At 36.1% G+C, this 24,129-nt stretch overlaps 1 pseudogene; it reads right to left on the bottom strand.

Annotated features, from left to right (window-relative positions):
- Positions 1 to 179, bottom strand: part of LOC138160941 (sodium channel modifier 1 pseudogene) — a 68,887-nt pseudogene extending 68,708 nt beyond the window's left edge.
- Between the last annotated feature and the right edge of the window lie 23,950 nt (positions 180 to 24,129).

Below are 24,129 nucleotides of genomic sequence, written 5' to 3'. Positions count from 1 at the left end.
TCTGGCTGACTCAAAAAGGGGTTCACGCTGCCACTGCCACTGCCTCTGCTGCTGCTGCCGCCGTCACCGCCACTGCTAGCCACCACAGGAACTCTAGCCTGGCTTTTGCTTCCTCTTGCTCCACCCTTTCCTGCTACATCAGCAAGTCCAATGGGGCATGGAAGATCTTTAAATCCCATAACCCTTAAAACCATTTGCCAGTTTGGGAATGACTTGCATTCTTATCTATTTCACTCAGTTCTCTGTATATTTTAAAAATGAGTCCTTTATCCAAGACACTGGTGATAAAAATCCTTTCCCAGTTCTCTACACCCCTGTGAATCTTGGATGCATTGACTTTCTTTCTTCAAAAACCTTTCAATTTAGTGAAATCAAAATTATCCATATTTTCATTTCCTAATGCTCTCTATCTTGTTTGGTTATAAATTCTCAACTTCTCCATAAATCTCACAGGTAAAAGACTCCTTTTTTGTAAAGTCAAGCATGAGCAGCTTTGCAGAGGACTGCTACTGTGTATAGCTTTAAGGTTCTGATCACATGGTATAGTGAACTCTCTATTCAGCAGTAAACTAAAGCAAAACATTAACAGAAAACAAAGTACAGCATTCACAATGATGCAACATAACAAATTATCACTACAGTGGCCACATAGTTTTAAACATAAGATGTCACTCAATAAATCCTTAACTCAATCATCCTCAAGGAGCAATACTTCTTAAGGTAAATAAAGTACATAGGTCTCCCATCCCTAAGTCATATAGCTTTAATCTCCTCAGTCAGAACGTCTTCCTTCTTTTTGATTGGAGACTGTCTGTCAATCATCCTTAACTCAATCTTCCTTAAGGTGTAAAAATTACAAAGTAAAAAGTTCTCCCACCCCTGAGCTATAGTAAATCACAATTTTGTCAGTCAGCACTAAGTACCCAAAAGGAAGCCTTTACATCTCTGCTTGAGGCTGGCTCCAAGATTCCATGGTTCCTCTGCCATAGTCCCAGCTTTTGCCTGAATTCAAGCAACTATTCTCTGAATCAAAAGGAAGACAGCTCTCAACTTCTCATACAACGCCATTCAATATTGGACCTCACAGCATTCTATACATTACAAATCTTTTGCAGTTTCTGTTTTTGGAAAGACAAAGCTTAACAGAGCCAATACAACATTCATGCACATTGCCGGCACCATCATCAATTCACTATCTGTCTCTGAATTCATCACAGACCTACAAATAAGGTCTTAGGAATACAAAGAATCACAAACACAAATCAACATAGAAAGAACAGACAAACAAGAGTGCTGGCCACCACAAGTATTCTCAGTTCTGCTCTCTCCCAGCTTGTGCTCTACCTTATACATGCTGGTTCTCATTCCTGTCCCACACTTCCTCTTTAATCAGCAAGTTCCTCCCACCTTCAAATCCCAAGAGGCTCAAATAAGGTGCTAAATACATAAGGAGCCAAAACAATGAGATAAGTACTTCATTTCTTGCCATTCCACATGTTCTCCCAGATTGCTTACAGTATCAGCCTTTATATCTAAATCAGGAACTCACTGAGACTTCATTTTTGGTATACACTATAGATTATTGGTCTATGGCCAGTTTCTGCCATATTATTTTCCAATTTTCCCATCAGTTTTTGTCACATAGTGAGTTCTTCTCCTAGAAGATGGATTCTTTTGGATTATCAAAAAGTAGATTACTATAGTCATTGACTACTGAGTCTTGTGTATCTTACTTATTCCATTGATCCACCACTCCATTTCATAGCCAATAACAAGTAGTTTTGATTGTTGGTGTTTATAATACTGTTTAAAATCTGGTATGGGGGCAGAGTCAAGATGGCAGAGTAGAAACAGGACTTCCACAGGGCTCTGGCTTCCACCTCCTCCAATTCATGTAAAAGGTGACTCAGAAGAAACTTTGGAGATACACAACCCATAAAATGACACAGAGAAGCTCACCTACAGCTGAGGACAGCCTGCCAGACTGGCAGGAAGTGGCCAGCTCAGTGCTCTGTGAGCTGAGCCCAGCCCCATGCAAGCCAGAGGTTTTAGCCTCAGGGTGGGCCTGAACAGCCACCTGCTTGAGGGACTTCAAAACACCAGCAGCTGTTGTGGTTTTGAGAATTATCAATACATGGATGATAAGGACCAAATAAGAGTCAGTTCAGTGTGGATTTTGGGATTCAGAAGTTCAAGAGGATGGTCAGCCTTTGCCCCCAGGGTGAGAAGTGACTGAGTCACAGAGGCTGTGCAGCTGCTGCCACATGGCTGCTTCAGTTCCTTGGCCTGCAGATTATAGGGGGATCAAGAAATCAATCTGAGGGGTAATCAATCTTGCTTTAACCTGCTTGCATCGGGATTTTGGTTTAGGGAGGAGGTCCTGGTGTGTACCAACAGCTTGTACGAGTGTGTGGAGGCTCAGAGAGGGCACCCAACTAATACTTTCAGCAGCTGAGAAAAGCAAAGCAATTGGGACAAAGCTCCGTTGCCTGGTAGCAGAGTCTTACTGTGGCAAAAAGAGCAAAAGCCAAGTAATTGAGTGGCAACATGAGCAAATGAGGGAAGCAAAGCAAGCAGCACAACCCAAATTTACAGTCCTATTTTGGGGACAAAAAGGATCAAAGCATGAAATATGAGGAAGACAGCAAAGGCAGAATTCCTGCAACAAAAGCTTCCAAGAAAAATAGGACCTGGTTACAGGCTATAGAGCAGCTTAAAAATGATTTTGAAAACCAAATGAGAAAAGCGGAGGAAAAATTGGGAAGAGAAATGACAATTATGCAAGAAAATTATGAAATGAGAGTCAACAACCTGACTGAAGAAAATAACACCCTAAAAATAGAATAACTCAAATAGCAAAAGAGGCTCAAAAAAGCAATGAGGAAAAGAATTACTTAAAAAGCTGAATTTTCCAGATGGAAAAAGAATCTGAAAAGCTCACTGAAGAGAATCATTCCTTGAGAAATACAGTGAGCAAATGGAAGCTAGTAACTTTATGAGAAATCAAGATACTATTAAACAGACTCAAAGAAATGTATAAATATAAGACAATGTGGAATATCTCATTGGAAAACCCACTGACCTGGAAAATAGATCCAGGAGAGATAATTTAAAAATCACTGGACAACCTGAAAACCATGAAAAAAAGAACCTAGAAATCATCCTTCAAGAAATTCTCAAGGAAAATTTCCCTGATGTTTTAGAACCAGAGGGAAAAATAGAGATTGAAAGAATTCACCAGTCACCTCCTGAAAATGATCCCAAAAAGAAAACTCCTAGGAATATTATAGCCAGGCTCCAGAATTCCCAGATGAAGGAGAAAATGTTACAAGCAGCCAAGAAGAAACAATTTGAATATTTTGGAAACAAAATCAAGATAACAAAGCATCTGACAAATTCTACACTGAGGGATCGAAGGGCTTGGAGTATGATATTCCAGAGGTCAAAGGAGCTGGGATTAAAACCTAGGATTAACTACCCAGTAAAGCTGAGTGTCATGTTTCAGGGGAAAATATGGTGAGGCAATGGAATAGGGGAATTTCAAGCATTCTTGATGGAAAAACAGAGTTGAATAGAAAATTTAACATATACAAGAAGCAAGAGCAGCATGAGATGCTTAAAAGAAAAAGAAACCATAAGGAACTTAAAAGTTGAACTATCGACATTATTATATGGAAAAATGTTAATTGTAACTTGTGAAACTTTTCTAAGTATGAGGATAGTTGAAGGGAATATAACAGTGTGTGTATACATGTATATGTATGTGTGTGTTTTATGTATATATAGATATATATGTCTATATAGGAGCATATATGGGTATGTGAATGCGTATGTGAGTATGTGTATATATGTGTACAGGTAAATAGAGACAGAGGGCACAGGATCAATTGAATAGGAAGGGATGATATTTAAAAAAATAAAATTAAGAGGTGAGAGAGCAATATAATGAGAGGAGATAGGGAGAGAGAAAATAGGGTAAATCATCTTACATAAAAGAAGCAAGGGAAAAGTGTTACAATGGAGTGGAAGAAGAGGAAGGAATAAGGGAATAGGTAAACCTTACTCTTATTGAATTTGGCTGAAGGAGGGAATAACATAATAACTAAATTGGGTATCTTGCCTTACAGGAAATTAGGGGGGAAGGGGATGAGTGGTGGGATGATAGAAGGAAGGGAGATTGGTGGGGCGAAGGGTAGTTGGAACACACCCATTTGAAAAGGGACAGGGTCAAATTAGAAAATGAACAAGTGTGGGGAGGAATAGGATGGAGGGAAATATAGTCAGCCTTTCACTATATATCCACTACGGAAATGTTTGGCTTAACTATACATGTACAACGTATATTGAATTTCTTATCTTCCTAGTAAGGGTGGGTGATAAGGAAAAAACAGGAAATGATCTGCAATTGAAATATTAAATTCAAATGTTTAAAAACGTTATCATCATCATCATTATTATATGCAACTGGAAAATAAGGCAACGGGGTATAGAGATCCATCTTGCCCTACTGGTAAGTCAGAGGGGGAATGGAAGAGGATATGGGAGAGAGCAGATGGGGGAGGGCTTATTAAATGGGATCGTTGTTTTAGGATGGTGCATAGAAGAAGACGGAGAGAAAATATGTAACTCAAAATCTTGTGGAAATAAATGTTGTAAGCTAAAAATAAACATACATTTTGAAAAATATAAAGTGTATTATTCTCAGGATAAATTGCTGTAATATTTTTGCTTATATTTTATTTTAAAATTTACATCGAAATTCATAAGTGAAATTTGTCTATAATTTTTCTGTTTTGGCACTTCCCCATTTATATATCACTACCATATTTGTATCATCGAATTAATTTGGTAGGACTTCTTCCTCACTAGTTTTCCCAAATGATCTATGAAATATTGGAATTAATTGTTCTTTAAATAATTTGATAGAATTCACTTGTAAATCCATCTGACCTTTGGCATTTTTTACTAGGAAGTTCATTGATGGCTTCTTCAATTTCTTGTTTTCCGAGATGATGTTAAGTATTTGATTTCCTCTTCTATTAATCTGAGCAATTCATATTTTTGTAAATATTCATTCATTTCTCTAAAAGTGTTAAATTTGTGGGCATAAAATTGAGCAAAATAATTCTTAATTATTGTTGTTATTTCCTCTTCATTGGAGGTAAATTCATCTTTTCTTGATACTGGTAATTTGGTTTTCTATTTCCTTTTTAAATGAAATTGACTACCAATTTATCAAGTGTATTATTTTTAAAAATAAAACCAGGTGTTAGTTTTATATATTAGTTCAATAATTTTATTAATTTTAATTATATTAATTTTTCCTTTGTTTTTTTCTGTATTTTTATTTTAATATTTAATTGGGCATTTTCCATTTGTTATTTTTCTTACTTTTTACATTGCATGACCAATTAATTGACCTTTTTTTTCTCTATTTTCTTCATGTAAACATCCAGAGAATAAAATTCCTCTTACGAACATTCACTGCATGCAAAAAATTTTAGTAAGTTGTCTCATTATTGTCAATCTCTTAAAAGAAGTTAGTGGTTTTTTCTATGATTTGTTGTTTCCACCCATTCCTGCTTCTTGGAGAGTGGAAGGTGGGGCAATTGGGGTCAAGTAATTTGGCAAGGTTCAAATGGATAGTTTTGTGTTAAGTGTCTGAGGTTGGATTTGAACTCAGGTCTTCCTGACACCAGGGCTGGTTATCTATTCATTGTGCCTCCTAGCCACCCCTCACCGACTAATTCTTTAGGACTAGAATATTACATTTCCAACTACTTTTTAGTCTGTCTTTCCATGGCCCTTTATTACATATAATTTTTATTGCATCATAAACTGAATAAAAGTTTTTTTTTAATATTTCTGACTTTTTGCACAGGATTGTGAAGTTTTTATGCACTAGTATATGGGCAATTTTCGTGTATGTGCCAGATGCTATTGCAAAGAATGTATATTCATTTATTTTCTCCAAAGGTCTATCATATCTGCCTTTTTATCATGTAAAACTTGCTATTCCTTTTATATTTTTTGGTCTTTATTAATTTTTCTTTACTTTTACTTTACAAGATTCAATTCCACAATTCCCTGAGTTTCAAATTTTCTCTCCCTCCCTACCCTCTCCCCCTCCATGGCAGCATGCAATCAAGTATAGGATCTGCAAATACTTTCACATTAGACATTGGTCAGGATATAAATAAAGGTTGTATCAGATAGAATGACCAATGGGAAAGAGGAAACCAAACCATACAAGAAGAAGAAAAAGAGCAGGCAGTTGGCTTCAATCTGGATTCAAACTCGGTTTTTTCTAGTTCTTTCTCTGGATGTAGACGTCTCTCTCAATCATGTGTATTTTGGGCTTGACTTATAACCCTGCATTGCTGAGAAGAGTCCAGTCTATCAACATTGGTCATCACGCATATGTTGTGTCTGTAGTTGTGTACAAATTTGTCCTAGTTCTACTCTTCTCACTCAGCATCAGTTAGTATAAGCCTCTCCAGGTAGATATGAAGTCCATCTACTCTTCATTTCATATGGTACAATAGTATTCCATTAAATTCATATACCATAACATGTTTAGCCATTCCCCAATTGATGGGAATCCCCTTAATTTCCAATTCCTTGCCACCATAAAAAGAGCTGCAATAAATATTTTTGTACATATGGATCTTCCTCCCACTTCTATGATGTCTTTGGGATACAACCCTAGAAGTTGTATTGCTGGGCCAAAGGGTATGAAATTATTTATTGCCCTTTGGGTATAATTCCATATTCCTTTCCAGAATGGTTTGATCAGTTCATGACTCCACCAGCAAGGTATTAGTGTTCCAATTTGTCCACATCCTCTCCAGCATTTGTGATGTTCCTGTTTTGTCATCTTAGCTAATCTGAATGGTGAGATACGGTATCTCAGAGTTGTTTTGATTTGCATTTTCTCTAACCCATAGTGATGCAGAGAATTTTTCATATGCTTATATATATATATATATATTTAATTTATTCCTCTGAAAACTGTCTTTTCATATCCTTTGACAATCTATCAATTGGGGAATGACTTTTATTCCTATAGATTTGACTCAATTCTCTGTATACTTTAGAATGAGTCCTTTATCAGAGTAAAAATTCTTTACCTATTTTCCACTTCCCTCCTAATCTTGGTTACATTGACTTTGCTTGAAAGGGAATGACAGACCTGAGAGGCAGTATCTCTTCCTCTCCTAAGTGAAGAGGGAACTAGAGGATAAGTAACTATTGCAATACATATGTATCTGTGACACTTCCAAGGTAAGGACCAGGAGAGCGATGGCCACACCTTTATATAGATCACATCACTTTGGAAACATCAAGAGCTTCCAATACTCTAGAACTAGTCCTGAAAACAACATTGCAAAAATTATGGACCTTGAGATGCTACCACTCTGGTATCATAATATGTTGGAAACACAGACCAACATTAAAGTTCCAAATTAAGAAAGTGGAAAAATGAGCATACAGTAAAAATAAAATTTGAATTATCCAAAAGCTTCTGTGATGATGGAAGAGCAAAATGTAAACACAGAAGAAAATGATGATGTCAAAACAGCTACAAACAAAGCCACAAAGAAAGTTGTTAATCAAAAACAAGCCCAATAAAACTTCCTGGAAAAGCAAAAAAAAAAAAAAAAGACGGTTTTCAAAATCAAATAAGATCAGTAGAGGAAAAGTCAGGCAAAGAAATCAAAGCAAGATTTACTGACTTCTGCATTAAAACACTTAGTATATGATATTCTAGAAGACAAAGGAGGTGGGATTATAAGCAAGAATAACTTACCCTGAAAACTGAATATAATCTTTATGGAGAAATATGAAAATTTATTGAAATTATTGCCTTATGAAGAGAGCAGAGGTGAATAAAAAATACTTTTAAATAAAGACTCAATAATGGAAAGGTAAACATGACAGAAAAAATATTAGTGTCAATAAAGTAAATTGTTTACATTTGATATCAGAAAAAATCATAAATGCATCTTCTAAGAACTTTATCATTTATTAGAGCAGTTAGAAGGATTATATAGAAAAAATATGAGAGGGTGAGTGAATTATATATTGAATGATGTAAAAAATGAATGTGAGAAAGTGGGATTCCCTGGGAGAAGGGGAAAAGGAGAGAAAGAATGGGGGAAGTTACCTGACTTAAAATAGACATCAGGAAGAAATTTTATAGTGGAAAAGAAAATGTCTAAAGGGCAGTAATTACTGAACTTCACTCACATCTAAATTGGTTCAAAGAAGGAAAATACATACATATATTAAACTAGTAATATAAACCCATCTTACCCTAAATGGAAGAAAAAGGGGAAGAGTTTAAGAGAAACAGATGGGGGTGATAAAAGGGAGCACTGATGAAAGAAGGCAGTGGCTATCTATAATCATATGAAAAAATGCTCTCCATCACTATTGATTAAAGAGATGCAAATCAAAAAAATTCTGAGATACCACATCATACCTGTTAGATTGGCTGACATGGCACAACAGGAAAATAAAAATTATTAGAGAATATGTGGGAAAGTTGGAAAAACAATTCTTTGTTGGTGGAGCTCTCAACTTTTCCCACCATTCTGGAGAGCAATTTAGAATTATGACCAAAAGGCTACGAAGATATGTATACCCTTTGACGCAGTAATACCACTTCTAGGGCTATATCTCAAAGAGATCATGAAAATGGGGAAATAATCCACTTGTGTAAAAATATTTATAACAGTTCCTTTTGCAATGACCAAGAACTGGAAATTAAGGGGATGCCCATATTTGGGGAATGGCTAAACAATTTGAGGTATACGAATGTCATAAAATACTATTGTGCTATAAGAAATGATGAACAAGCAAATTTCAAAGAAAACTGGAAAGACATATGAAATGATGTTGAGTAAACAGAGTAGAACCAGGAAAAAATTGTACACAGTAACAGCCACAGTGTGCAAGGACTTGTTTTGATAGACTTACCCCTTCCCCACAATGTGAGGACCTAGAAAAATTCCAAAGGACACATGATTGAAAATGCAAGCGACATCCAGGGAAAGAATTATGGAGTTGGAATGCAAAATGAAGATGACTATTTTTTTTTGTTTTGTCTTTTTTTCTTTCTCATGATTTTCCCATTCATTATAATTATCCTATGTTACATGACTAGTATGAAAATATATTTAATAGGAATATATCTGTAGAGTCCATATCAGATTGCAAACTATCTTGTGGATGGAGGGAAGAGGGAGTGGATTAAAATTTAAAATTTCTGGAAGGGAATGTTGAAAACTAAAAATAAATTATTTAATTAAAAAAAAGAAAGAATGCAGTGGTTAGGAGCAGAAATAGTCTTCAGAAGAAGGACAGCTTAAAAAGAGGGGGGATGGCAAGAAAAAATCATATGAAGAGAACTTCACAAGTTGTAATCATGATTGTAAATATAAATTAGATAAAATCACACAAAAATGAAGAAAATATAATAGAAAAGAAAACAGAATCTAACAATATGTTACTTTACAAGAAACATAGGTGAAACCAAGAGAAACACACAGCTGAAATAATGAGCTGGAGCAGAATCTATTATACTTCAACTGAAGTAAAAAAGGCAGGAATACCAATCATGATTTTGGCCAAAGTGAAAGAAAAAAAAAATAGATAAACCTAATAAAAGGAATAAGCAAGGGAACTAGAACTTGCCAAAAGGAAATGTACACAATAAAGCAATCTCAATACCAAACATTATATGTAAAAAATAGTATAACATCTAAATCATTAAAGGTAATTTTTAAATTAATTTATTTAATTTTAGTTTTCATCACTCATTTCCACAAAGATAGAGTTACAAAATTTCTCCCTGTCTTTCTCCTACCCTCCACACCAAGAAAGCAAGCCTACTTGAATATCCCTCCCCTCAATCTGTTCTCTCTTATATCCTCCCCCATCTGCAGCAAAATTTCTAGTGGGGCAAGATGGATTTCTATACCCCAGTGCTTGTGTATCTTATTTCCCAGTTGCAAGTAAAAAGCAACATTTTAGCATATGTTCTTAAAATTTAATTTCCAGATATTTTCCCTTCTTCCCTCCTCACACACCCTTACTGGAAAGATAAGCAATTCAACACAGGTTGTACATGTGTAGTTATGCAAAATGATTCCTAATAGTTATATTGTGAAAGACTAAGTGTATTTCCCTCCATCTTATCTCAACTCCCCCTTATTCCATTTTCAACTTTGACCCTGTCCCTTTTCAAAAGTGTTTGCTTCTAACTACCCTCTCCCCCAGTCTGGCCTCCCTTCTATCATACCCCATCTTCTCCCCTTCCCCCCTACTTTCTTCAGGGTAAGAAACCCAAAGGACTGTGTATAATATTCCCTCTTTAAACCAAATTCAATGTGTAAGGTTGATCCATTCCCTCTCACCTCCCTACTCTTCCTCTCTATTGTAACAGCTTTCTTTTGCCTCCTTTATATGAGATAGTTTGCCTTTTTCTATCTCTGCCTTTCTCCCTCTCCCAATATATTCTTTTTCTCACTTCTTAATTATATTTTTAGTTAACATCCCTTCCTATACAAATGATCCTATGCCCTCTGTCTATGTACACAGGTGTACACATATATACAAACTCACTTATGTATTTATACACATATACACCCACTTCTACATACATATATGTATGCATACATACATACATATATATATATATACACACACACACACATATATTTTCCCTTCAACTATCCTTATAATGACAAAAGTCTTATGAGTTACAATTATCCTTTTTCCACGTAGGAATGTAAATATTTTGACATCAATGAATTCTTGGTGATATCTTTTTCCTGTTTACCTTCTCATGCTTCTCTTGCTTCTTGTATTTGAAAGTCAAATTTTCAGTTCAGCTCTGGCTTTTTCATCAAGAATACTTGGAAGTGGGGTGGCTAAGTGGCAAAGTGAATAAATCACCATCCCTGGCATCAGGAGAACATGAGTTCACATCCAGCCTCAGACACTTAACACTTACTAGCCATGTGACCTTAGGCCAGTCACTTAACCCTGACTGCCCTGCCTTCTTCCCTACAAAAGGCAAAATAAAACAAAAAACAAAACAAACAAAAAAGCATGCTTGAAAATTCTCTATTTTATTGAATTACCAATTTTTACCCTGAAGCATTCTACTCACGTTTGCTGGGTAGGTGATTCTTGGTTTTAGTCCTAGCTCCTTTGACCTCCACAATACTATATGCCAAGCCCTTTGATCCCTTAGGTAGAAGTTACTATATCTTGTGTTATTGTGATTGTGCTTCCACAATACTCAAACTGTTTCTTCCTGACTGCTTGTAATATTTTCTCCTTGAATGGGAACTCTAGAATTTGTCTATAACATTCTTAGGAATGTTGGAATCTTTTTTCAAGAGGTGGTAGGTAAATTATTTCAATTTCTATTTTTCCCTCTGGTTCTAAAATATCAGGGCAATTTTCCTGGAGAATTTCTTGAAGGATGATTTCCAGGCTATTCTTTTCTTTATCATGGCTTTCATGTAGTCCAATAATTTTTAAATTACCTCTCCTGGATCTATATTCCAGGTCAGTGGTTATTCCAATGAGATATTTCACATTGCCCCTAATTTTTTTCTTCATATTTTTGGATCTGTTTTATAGTATCTTCACTTATCCTAAAGACATTAGATTCCATTTACTCCAATTTAATTTTGAAGGAATTATTCTCTTCAGTGAGTTTTTGAAATTCCTTTTTCCATCTGGCCAATTTAGTTTTTAAGGCATTCTCCTCATTGGCTTTTTGGGACTCTTGCCATTTGAGTTAGTCTATTTTAAGGTGTTATTTTCTTCAGTCAGATTGTTGACTAATTTTTCATGATTTCTTACATCATTCCCATTTCTCTTCCCAATTTTTCTTCCACTTCTCTTACTTGATTTTCAAAATTCTTCTTGTGTTCCCCCATGGCTTCCAATCAGTTCATATATTTTTTGGAAAATTTTAATGCAGGAGTTTTGAATTAGTTGTCTTCTTGTGATTCCATGTTTTATCCTTTTTGTCCCCCCCCAAAAAAAAAGATTTTGATTTCACTTCCTTTGTTCATTTTCCCAGCCACTTATTTGATTTTTGGGCTCTTTGCCATGGTAGAACTCTGCTCCCAGAGTGCACACACTGTGTCTCAAATATCTGGGGTTTTTGCAGTTGTTGTCAAAGCTGTTGTCAGAGCTATAAGGAGGGCACCCTGTCTATAGCCACCACAAGCTCTGGCACACTGGCTTCCTTACCCCAGGACTACCACCCAAGACTGCAACCCAAATCCAAGCAGCTCAAAGCAAGAGCAATTACCCTCTGAGTGGTTGCTTGGTTCCCTTTCATTCCAGAGGCTAGCAGCTCCAGAGGCCACCATCCAGATGCAGCTGCAGCCACTATGCCACCCCACACTTCTTGCCCTAGGGACAAGGGTCAGAACATGCTTTTCTCTCACCCCATATCAACAGGGTTGTCCACTGACCTTTTACTTTCTATTTCAAATTTATGGGTTGAGAAGTCTGGAAACCACCATATATGCTGGTGATTCACACTTCTGAAGTCTCTGGCGAGTTTGAGCCAATGGTCAGGGCTGCCCCAGGTCTGCGCCCATTCTGCTTATGTGGGACTGTGCTTGGCTCCCAGTCTGCTGAAAAGAACCTTCCTGTCGCTATAGGCTGCCTTTACAGGAGATTTGCTTTTATCTGTCTCTTTGTGGGTTCTTCACCTCTAAATATTGTTTAGAGTCATATTTAACAGGTATTGGAGGTTGTTAATGCAGAAGGTCAAGCAAGACCCTGCTTTTCCTCCACCATCTATTAAAGGTAATGTTAAATGAATTATAGGAGGAAATAGTAAATTTATTTGAGTGGGTAGCTTCAACTTTTCCCATGTAGAGATAGATAATTATAATCATAATATAGATAAGAACAAAGTAAATGAGATGAGTAGAATCATAGAAAAGTTGGAAAAGTTAGGCCTGTGAGGAAACCTGAATGGAAACAGTTGTCCATAACACTTTCATAAACTTTAAATGCGTATTATAGTGTAAAAACCTCACAAATGCAGAAAAATAGAAATATCGAATGCATCCATTTCAGATCATAATAGAATAAAAAGTAATTAAATAATGTGCCATGAAAGAATAGATTAGAAGTAAATTGGTAATAATCTTATAATGATAATCTAATCCAGAAGAATGAATTGGCCAAAAAAAGTCATAAAAATCAATTATTTTATTAAAGAGAATAACAAAAATGAGAAAATGTTCCGAAATTTGTTGTATGAAGTCAAAGGAGTACTTAAGGAAAATTTTATATACCTTAATGTGTAAACCAATAAAATACAGAAAGAGCAGCTCAATGAAATGGGAATGCAATTAATTTTTTTAATGGAAAATAACAATTAAAAAATCCCCAGTTAAACAACAATAGAAAGACCATTGGGCGTGGAGTAAGGAAGAACTGAATTGAAATCTAGTCTCTGACCCTTACTAGCTGTGTGATACTGGACAAGTTACTTAATATCTGTTTTTGCCTTAATTCACTGGACAAAGAAAAACAAATAACTTCAGTATCTTTGCAAGAAAATCCGTTGGATACTATTGGATGGCTATGGTACACAGTGTCACAAAAAGCAGGACACAGCCTGAATGGCTGAGCAACATTCACCACATACACCAAAATGGAAATTCTGAAAATCAAAGGAGAGGTTTATAAAATTGAAAGTAAGAATACCATTGAACTAATAAATAAAGTGAGGATATGGTTTTCTGTCAAAACAAACAGTAAAATATATAAACCACTGATTAATTTTATTAAAAAAGAAAGATTACCAAATATTAATATCAAAAATGAAAATTACTTATGTACCATGAATGAAGATGAAATCAAGACAATTGTTAGGAGTTATTTTACACAATTACTTGCCAGTAAAACTGACACTCCTATGTTAAATAGATGAATATTTTTAAAAATATAATTTGTTGGCAGAGTGCATGGACTGCACTAGCACAGACTTGGTCATAGCAGAACTGGAGCAGACCACAGATGACTGAATCCCTGGCAGCAGTGGCGATTCTTAGACCTCTTAGGGCAGGACAAAGGTCTGTTAGAACTGGATGAGAGAGAGGTGCAGTGCTGTGCAGGGCCTGTGCAAGAGGCAGCAGCTACCCCTAGTGCTGTCAGTCCAGAGACTAAATGTCTGAAAACCACCTATTTAAAGTTCCAGGAGCCAAGATGGCAGAGTACAATGTAAGTGCTCTGTATCTCTGTCTCCCTGTCCCTGTCTCTGTCTCTGTCTCTCTGTCTCTGTCTCTGTCCCTCTGTCTCTTTCTCTCTCTGTCTTTGTCTCTCTCTGTCCCTTTCTCTCTCTTTGTCTCTCTCTGTCTCTTTCTCTCTCTCTGTCTCTCTCTCTCTCTCTGTCTCTGTCTCTCTCTCTGTCTCTCTGTCTCTCTTTCACACACACACACACACACACACACACACACACACACACACACACTCCTTGCTGATCTTGAAAAACCCAGAGAATATTGCCACAGGAAAAATCCTGTAATAGTGCAACCAGCTGAAAAGTCACAGCAGTCTTGTAGCTTGGGAGGCTAAGGGGATTAACTTCTTGCTGTGGCTAAAGGGAACCAGTACAGGATGGTAGGTGTCCCAGCAAGCCAGCAAGAAGCCTCACCTCAGCCAACTAGAGGGAGATCCTGACTGCAAGGGTAGTGGAACCATCAAGTGCCAACACCAGACACCAGCTGTGCCTTCACGTAGGCAGGGGAATTGGTGGACACCAGTGTGAATAGAAATACACCAGTGTGAATAGGGATACACCACAGGCTAAGGCTAGTTGTGCTCTAGCACAGCCATAGGGGAGGAGGTGAACTCCAATGTCTAAAACACCCCTATCTCACACTTCACCCACAGGCTTCCATGAAATCCTCAGGAAATGCAGAGAGTCTACACCTGGCCTTGGCAAACACCAGCCAGCTCCAGCTCAGAACAAGGCAACATACCATATTATATAGCTTCTGGCTGCCAGAAGCAGAGACCACAGTACACAACACCAGTAACCAGGCCACTAGCACCCAGCACAAGAAGAATAGGAGAGAGTGGCCTGTGCTCCAGAAACAGAGATCAACATTAAAAGCCAGGAAAAAGGCAATCACAGAAGGCAAAAAACAAATTAGAAAAGCAAAGAGCATACCTTTTACTATGGAAACTGGGAAGATGAAAATATGAATTCAAAAGAAGACAACATTGCCACTATACCTACAATCTGAAGCCTCAGAAGGGAATATGAATAGATCCCAAGTCCAAAAAAGCCTTCTTGAAAGAGCCCAAGGATTTGAAAAGGCAAATTAGAGAGATAGAAGAAAAATTGAACAATTCTTTTAATAATTCAATTGAGAAAATGGAAAAAAACACTGAAGAATACAACTCCTTAAAAAGTACAATTGTCCAAATGTTAAAGCATGTATAAAACATTATGAGAAAATAACTCCCTAAAAAGTAAAATTGGCCAAATGTAAAAAGAGGTACAAATGCTAACTGAATAAAATTCATTAAAATATTAGAATTGGGCAAGTGGAAGCTAATGATTCTATGAGGCATCAATCAGTCAAACAAAACTTAAAGAATGAATAAAATATGGAGGGAAACATTAGATATCTCACTGGAAGAACAATAAGCCTAGAAACCAGTTTCAGGAGAGAAAATCTAAGAATTATTGGCCTACTTTAAAGTCAGGATGAAAAAAAGAGTCTGGACAATATCTTCCAAGAAATCATAAAGGAAACGTGCCCTGAGGTTCTAGAACCAGAGGGTAAAATAGTCATCAAAAGAATCCACCTATCACCTTCTGAAAGAGATCGCACATTGAAAATTCCAGGGAATATTGTAGCTAAATTCCAGGGTTATGAACTCAAGGAGAAAACACTACAAGCAGCCACAAAGAAGCAATGCAAATATGATGGAACTACAACCAGGATCACACAGGACCTTGCAGCATCTACATAAAATGTTTGGAGGGATTGGAATATGGTATTTCATAAGGCAAAGGAGCTTGGACTACAACCAAAGATAAACTAGTCAGCAAAATTGAGCATAAACCTTCAGACAAGGAAATGCAAATTCAACGAAATAAAGAACTTTCAGATCTTCCTGATGAAAATGTTCAATGGAAAATTTGACCTTCAAATTTTCAAATATAAGACTTAACGGAGGCATAAAAAGGTAAATGGGGTGGGGGGAAAAACAAAACTAAAGAAAAACATGTTATTAAATAAGTGCAAACTGTTTACATCCCTATATGGGAGTATGATAGTTGTAAATCTTGAGAACTGTATCTTTATTGTGACATTTAAAAGGTCTATACATAGACATAATATATATGTATAAACTAAGTGATGTGATTAAAGAAAACTAATTAAAGTGTGCAAAGGGATTGTAATGGGAAAAGAGAAAAGGAGGCGGCAAGAAAGGGTAAATTCAATCACATGAAGAGACTATAATGCCAATGCAATATTCACAGCACCCATGACAGCTATGAATATTCTGGTTTAGTTCTGAATCATAAGATATAACCGATTCTCCACATGCAAAACAGACCCAAAACACTTACCCAAACATCAGAAAGTCAAATCCATAATAGCAACCAAGAAGTTGGTACATATAACCAATGCAACAAGCACCAAAATGCTTAAGCCTTCCCTCCACCAGACCTTCAAAACAAAACAGACTCCTTAAGCAAAAATGCCCCTCTCTCACACTAGCTTCTCTGCCTCCACTCTGCATGCTTCCAGCTCTACTTTCATGCTCTTCTCTGCTCCTTCTTTTTCCACCCTATCAGCAAGCTCCTCCCTGTTGGATCCATGTGATTACATTTGTCATATTGATGGCAGGGAAGGTCTCCAAATTCCCTTAGGCTTATTAAGGTGGAGGAAAGATCTTCAAATTTCCATTACCATTACAGAGGCACAAAAACATAATATAGTAGGGGGGAAAAGAAATGGAGATGTGCACTGTTTGAACTTTCCTATCATCCAATTTGATTCCTTCCTTGAATCATACTTAACATACCCAGTTAAGAATAGAAATCTAACTTGCCTTATAAGCACTAAGAAGGGAAAAAGGAAGTAAAAGGGAGATGTTGTTAGAAGGGAGGGAAGAAGTAGTAAGTGGGGGGGGAAACAAATATGGCAGAGTGAAAGCAGGACCTTGCTTAAGCTCATCCCCAATCACCTCCAACAGTTGTAAAAAATGACTCTAAACAAATTTTAGAGCTAAAGAACCTAGAAAATGACAAAGTGAAATACATCTCCAGCTGAAGACAGCCTGGCAAGCTAAAAGTAAGAGTCTATCAAACTGGGTTGGGAGAAGAGTGAAGTCCCATGTGGAGTATAGCAGGCACCAACCAGGAGCCAGACCAGGCAGGACCAGACCTAAAGGTATTTAATAACTGGCAACTGTGATGGTTCCCAGACTTCTCAAGTCACAAATGTGAAAAAGAAAGTAAACAGTCAATGGGGAAACCCTGTTGAACCTGGATGAGAGAAGAGTGAGATTTGGCCCCTGCCTTTGGGATAGCAGAGGTGGCAGCAGCTGCAGTAGCAGCAGTGGATGCTTCTGGAGCTCCAGGACCAAAGATGAGTGGATGAAGCAGCTGATCAGAGGGCTATTGCAGATTCTCTTGCCTTGACCTGCTTAGATATGGTTCCTAGGCTTTGGTGGTGGTCCTGAGTTGAGTAGGAGTGCTGACATAGCAGAGATTGTGGTGGTTATGGAGAGGGAGTCTACCTCACAGTTGTGACACAGGTGTCTAGAAGTGACTCTGACAAGAGCTGTGCAAAACCCCAGATATTAGGAAAACAGCAATCTCCACTATGGAAGCCAAATTCTACCATGGCATAGAACACAAAAGTCAAGTAACTGTCTGGGGAAATGAGTGAAGAGTGGAAAAGAAATCGGATTATAGGATCCTTCTTTGGTGACAAGGAAGATCAAAACATAAAAACAGAAGAAGGACAAGGTTTTAACTCTTGCATCAAAAGAGTCCAAGAAAAAAAATGAATTGACTGTAGTCCATGGAGAAGCTAAAAAGAATTTTGAAAATCAAGTAAAAGAAGTAGGGGGAAAATTGGGAAGAGAAATGAGATTCATGCAAGAACATCATGAAAAACAAATCAACAGCTTACTAAAGGAAACTTCCAAAAATACTGAAGAAAATTACATCTTAAAAAATAAACTAACTCAAATGGCAAAAGCGGTCCAAAAAGTCAATGAGGAGAAGAATGGCTTAAAAAGCAGAATTGGTCAAATGGAAAAGGAAGTCAAAAGTTCACTGAAGAAAACAATTCCTTCAAAATTAGAATGGAGAAAAAGGAAGCTAATGAATTTATGAGAAATCAAAATATTATAAAAGATTAAAAAAATAAAAAAAACAGAAGACAATGTAAAATATCTCCTTGGAAAAACTACTTACCTGGAAATAGATTAAAGAGAGTTAATTTAAAAATTAATGAACTACCTGAATGCCATGATCAAAAAAACAAAAAGAGTCTAGACATCATCTTTCAAGAAATTATCAGGGGTGGAGTCAAGATGATGGAGTAAAAGCAGGAAGTAGATTTAGTTCATCCCCAATTACCTCCAAGATTTGTAAAAAAAATGACTCTCAACAAATTTTAATGCTACAGAATAAAAAAAAATGACAGAGTGAATCAAATCTCCTGATACAGGTACCCTGGCAGCACAATAAGAAGGGCACAGGGCTGGGAGGAGAACACAATCCTGTGTGGTCCATGCCAGCATGGACTGGTCTGATCAAACCTCCCAGGGGACTCAATCATTGGCAACTGTAGCAGTTTCCGGACTTCTCAACCAATAAAAGCCAAAGAGAAAGTAAAAGGTCAGTGGAGAAATTATGTTGGACATGGGTGAGAGAAGAGTGCTTTCTGGCCCCTGACACTAAGGGGGAGGAGGTGGCAGTCGCTGCAGAGGAAGATGCTTCCATATCTGCAGGTCCATAGATAGTGGAGAGACCAAGCAGTGGACAAGAGGGCAATTTCAGGAATCTCTTTACTGATGCTGAGGCAGGATTCTCTTCCTTTGCCCTTCTTGGATAGGAGTCGCAGTCTTGGGTGGCAGTCCTAAGGTGAGGAGGAATACTGGCATGGCAGAGCCTGTTCACACTGTGGAGAGACAGTCCTCACAGTTTTGAGTCAGGGGCCTAGAAGAGTTTCTGACAACAGCTGGGCAAAACCCCAGAATTTTGGGACACAGGATTCACCACTCTGGAATCAGATTTCTTCCATGGCAAGGAGCTCAAAAGTCAAGTAATTGGCTGACAAGATGAGGAAATATTATTTAACTAACTTAAAGTCATGATCCAAAAAAAATAGCTTAAATATCATCTTTCAGGAAATTATCAAGGGAAACTGCCCTGATATTATAGAATCAGATGGTAAAATAAACATTGTTGTTTTCTTATTTGGAAGACTTCCAATTTATCCAAGCAATAGATAATGCTCACTTTTCATTTTAGATTGATGGTATTAATCATCTTGAAAAAGGTTCCATTGATTCCTCTGTTATGTAGTGTTTTTAATTGTATGAATGTTGTACCTTATCAAAAGTTTTTTTTCTGCATTTGTTGATAGAATCATATGATTTTTTTTTTTGTTTCTCATAAAGTCACTAGCTTCCATTTGCTCCAATCTAATTTTGAAAGAATTATTTTCTTCAGTGAGCTTCTGGAAAAAAAAATGTGAATTGGTTGCAGGCCAGGGAGAAGCTCAAGAATGATTTTGAAAATCAAGTAAAGGAAATAACCAAAAAATTGGAAAGAGAAATGAGAGTGATGTAACAAAGTCATGAAAAAATGAGTTAAAAGTTTGCTAAAGGAGACCCCCCCCAAAATACTGAAGAAAATGATACTTTAAAATAGATAGTCCATGTCATATAATAAAAATGACAATTCTCCCTAATTTAATTAACTTATTCAGTGCCTTGTAAATGAAACTACTAAATATTTATTTTAAAGAGCTGGAAAAATAATACCAAAATTCATTGGGAAAAAAAAAGGTCAAGAATAACAAGGAAAAAAAACACAAAAAACAACAAAAAGAATAACAAGGAAACCAATGAATAAAACAATTTTTTTATCAAGGTGGACAGATTTTAAACTATATTAAAATCAGTAATCACTAAACACAATCTGATACCTAGTAAGAAACAGGACTGTGGAAGAATGGAATAGATTAGGTACATAATACATAGTAGTAAATGACCATGACAATTTAAAGTTTGTTATACAAAAAGATGTATGCTTTTGTAATAAGAATACCACATTTGACAAAACTTACTGGGAAAACTGGAAAACATTTTGGCAGAAACTAGGCATAGATCAACATCTCATACCATATACTAAAGATAAGGTCAAAATAGATAGATAATATAGGCAGAGTGAGATGATAAGCACATTATGGGAGCATGGAATGATGTGTCTGTCAGATCTCTGAAGAAGGTTAAGAGTTTATGAACAAACAAGAGATAAAATAAATTACAGGAATTAAAACAGATATTTTTGATAACATGAAATTAAAAGAAAACATTTCCTGATACACAACTTATGCCGACATAATTAGAAGGAAAACAGAAAACATAATTTTTAACAAACTACTTTGATAAAGATATAATATATTGAACTGAACCAAATTTATGTAAATAAAATCCATTTTGCAGTTAATAAAAGGCATATAATTTTGATAGATTATTACTCTGTTAAAGAAATGATGAGCAAAATTATTTCAGAAAAATATTGAAATATCATATGAACTCATGCAAAGTAAAATGAACAAAACCAGGAGAACACTGTGCAAAAAAACCCAGCAATATTATAAGGATGATCAACTATGAGAGACTTAGCTACTCTGATTAAGTCAAGGATCTAAGATAATTCCAAGGGACCCATTATGAAATATGCTATCCCCTTCCAAAGAGAGAATTGATCAACTATTAATTCAGAGTGAATCATAAACTTATTTTCCAACATGACTAATATTGAAATATATTTTTCATGATTCCACATGTATAATTGATGGCAAATCATTTTCCTTCTCAAAGTGTGGGGAGGATGAGGAGATAGGGAGAAAATTTGGAACACATTTTTGATTTGTTAATTATTTTACATGTAATTGGGAATTAATTAATGAAATGCATAAAAACAAGGAAATTGGAAAAAATGAAATAAAGTTATTTTAACCAGATTCCAACTAGCCTTGGTTGGTTGGAACATCATGTCACACATTTTTAATAAAATTGCAATACTTAAATATTCAGTATGACATATTTTGGGATTTCATCATCCATAATAATGTTTAATTCCATCTCATGTTTAAGCAAAATCTCCAAGTTCATGAGTGTTCAGTTTAATGGTGTGTTCATTGTATAAATAAAGAATATCGATGATTATTAATTCTTATAGTAAACTTCCTTTTATTCTGAATTCTAGAACCTCAAATTCCAAACAGGTGAATCAATTAAAAATAATTAATTGATAAATGAATAAATAAATACGTACCTATTTACGTACATATGTATATAAGAATATATTGAAATTTATACTAATAAATGTAAAAGCATATGTAGACATATATATATATATGAATATACTCACATATATTTCTGTGTATCAGTCAATAATTATTAAGAATGTATTTTGTGTGCCTGGCTCTGTGGTAATCACTGGGAATATAAATATAAGCAAAAAGAAAAACAACCTCTAACCTCAAAGAAATTTAAATTCCAATGGGGATAGCAACACATAGAAGATGAAAAGGTATGGTAGGTGAAGGTCCCATGTTCAGGGAAATGCTATACAATTTCAGAGGAGTGCAGACTGGTAGGCAATTGTGGGTCTGAGATTCCTCTTCAAATGGAGATGCTGGAAGGAGACCCCAAACTTCCAATGAGAAAGAGTGCCTGCAGGGGAAAAAGTATTTTCATGGTGTCAGTTTCAGGGTTGAAGTGATTTTTCAGGATAAAGAGATTTCTGGGAAATGATGAAGTTCAGAGGGGTGCAGCCTGTTTAAAAAAAAAAACTACATGGCCTGGACTCCATGCTCAATACATGTTCAAATGTTATAAGCATATTTAAGCCCATATATGTATTAATAATGCATATATATTCTCATTTATATAAATGCAATACATTCAGGTATACATTGTGCATATTATAGAAATCTACTTTTTCTCAGACAGCTATAAGAGATACATCATTGAGATCTATTAGAGGAAAAATTCTTCTCAGTGAGTAAGAGCACCAGCCCCAGAGTCGGGAGACCTGGGTTCGGTTCCGACCTCAGATACTTAATACCCACACGAAATAACTGGCCTTGTAACCTTGAGCAAGCTACTTAACCCCAATTGCTTAGGGGTGGCCAGGTGGTGCAGTGAGTAAGAGTGCTGGCCCCAGCCAGGAGACCTGGGAGAGAATCTGGACTCAGATACTGGGCACTCACACAAAAAAAAATGGCCATGTAACTTGAGCAAGTTACTTAACCCCGACTTCTTTAAAAAAAATACCTTCCTAGGTATCTTCATACAGCTTTTCCCCAATCATCTAAACCATCTACCTCTCATTTAGAAATGTGCCACTGTAACAGATGATCATAACAATGACCATAATACTGAAAATTTCTGAACCTCTCTTTGTAATCATAATTGGAAAAATGTCAAAATTATGATCAACATACTTAAGATAAATGTAATTAAAGACTAAGAGCTATAGCAGGAAGTTAAATAATTATATACAAATGGTTCTAAAGCTATCCTTTGTGAGTCAGTAAACTCTCATATAAATCTATTGTCTGTCTTCTCCAAATGATAAACTTTTCCCTATTTTCTTGATGTATAAGTTCTTTTTTTTCCTTTCAAAATTCAAGGGACATTTAACTTAATTTCATAGAGCTTTTGCAGTTATGATTCACCTGGATGATCAGCCCTTCTAAATCAGAAATTTAGGTAATAAGTCACAGACATTATGAGGCTGAGAATTATATTTATCTTCTGTAGACATGCTGAGGAATAAGGTGGTGTCATTATATCTAGTATGGATAAATAACTACTACAGTGAAATAAAAGTGATTTCCTATAACTAAATTGTGAAAGACATTAAGGATATATCTGTTCCCAAGGAACCTGAAAACAAAACTGACAGTCAAATATCTTTTTCAGTACCCACCAACTTACTAAAATGATGCTGGCATATATTTGGAGCATTAAACCATGTTGCAAAGGACAGAAAACAATACAGAATTTCTGAAAATCTGGACAAGTATGATACAATAAGGGCTGAGGTAAAAAAAAAGTTTCATCCAAATATGCTTTTTACTTAAACTCTTCTGTTGTCTTAAATAATATTCTTTCAAAATGTCTCCATCTTTCAAACAGTAGTAGTAATGGTGGCAGCAATAATAGCAGCACTCAGGGCAGTAGTGGTGGTAGTAGTACTTGTGGTGATGTAAATGATTGTTTATTGTTATGGCTCTTCTGAGCTAAATACATGATTATATTTGGTTGGCTTACTTTAGTTTCTCTTTATAAAGAATGGTAATAGTAGTGACTTTTTGCTTCCTGTCCTTTAAGACTCTAAAGCATAAATTGACAAGCAAGCATCTCTCTCACTTAAGCATCATTATGCATGGAGTATAACCTGTCACATTATTTTTGGTTACATTCACATATGTTATTGCAAATTATCTGGTAAAAGTTCTAGGGAATTTGCTGTAATTCCATTTAAGTGTGGAAAAGCTTGATATGAGCAAAGTTACAAAATCCATCATGTCAGGTGAAAGTTATCTTTTGCTTATGGTTCACATAGAAATACGGTAGTAGTCACTGCGAAAGTTTGATGCCTAAAACAATAATGATGGATACCAGGCAGTTCATTACTTCTTATACACTTGGCATGGTGTACTGAACCACTTTGGGTTTGTTTGTTTTGGTTTAAAGTCTGATTTTTTATGTCCATCTATATCCATTTCTATTCTTCTGTGGTATTATTGTAGGACATGTGTGTATACACACACACACACACACACACATAGA

Source organism: Petaurus breviceps, unplaced genomic scaffold (assembly GCF_028583685.1).
Source record: "Petaurus breviceps papuanus isolate PSGF00001 unplaced genomic scaffold, PetGlider_PUasm1.0 183, whole genome shotgun sequence".
NCBI lineage: Eukaryota > Metazoa > Chordata > Mammalia > Diprotodontia > Petauridae > Petaurus > Petaurus breviceps.
This window is presented reverse-complemented; position numbering and strand designations above follow the sequence as displayed.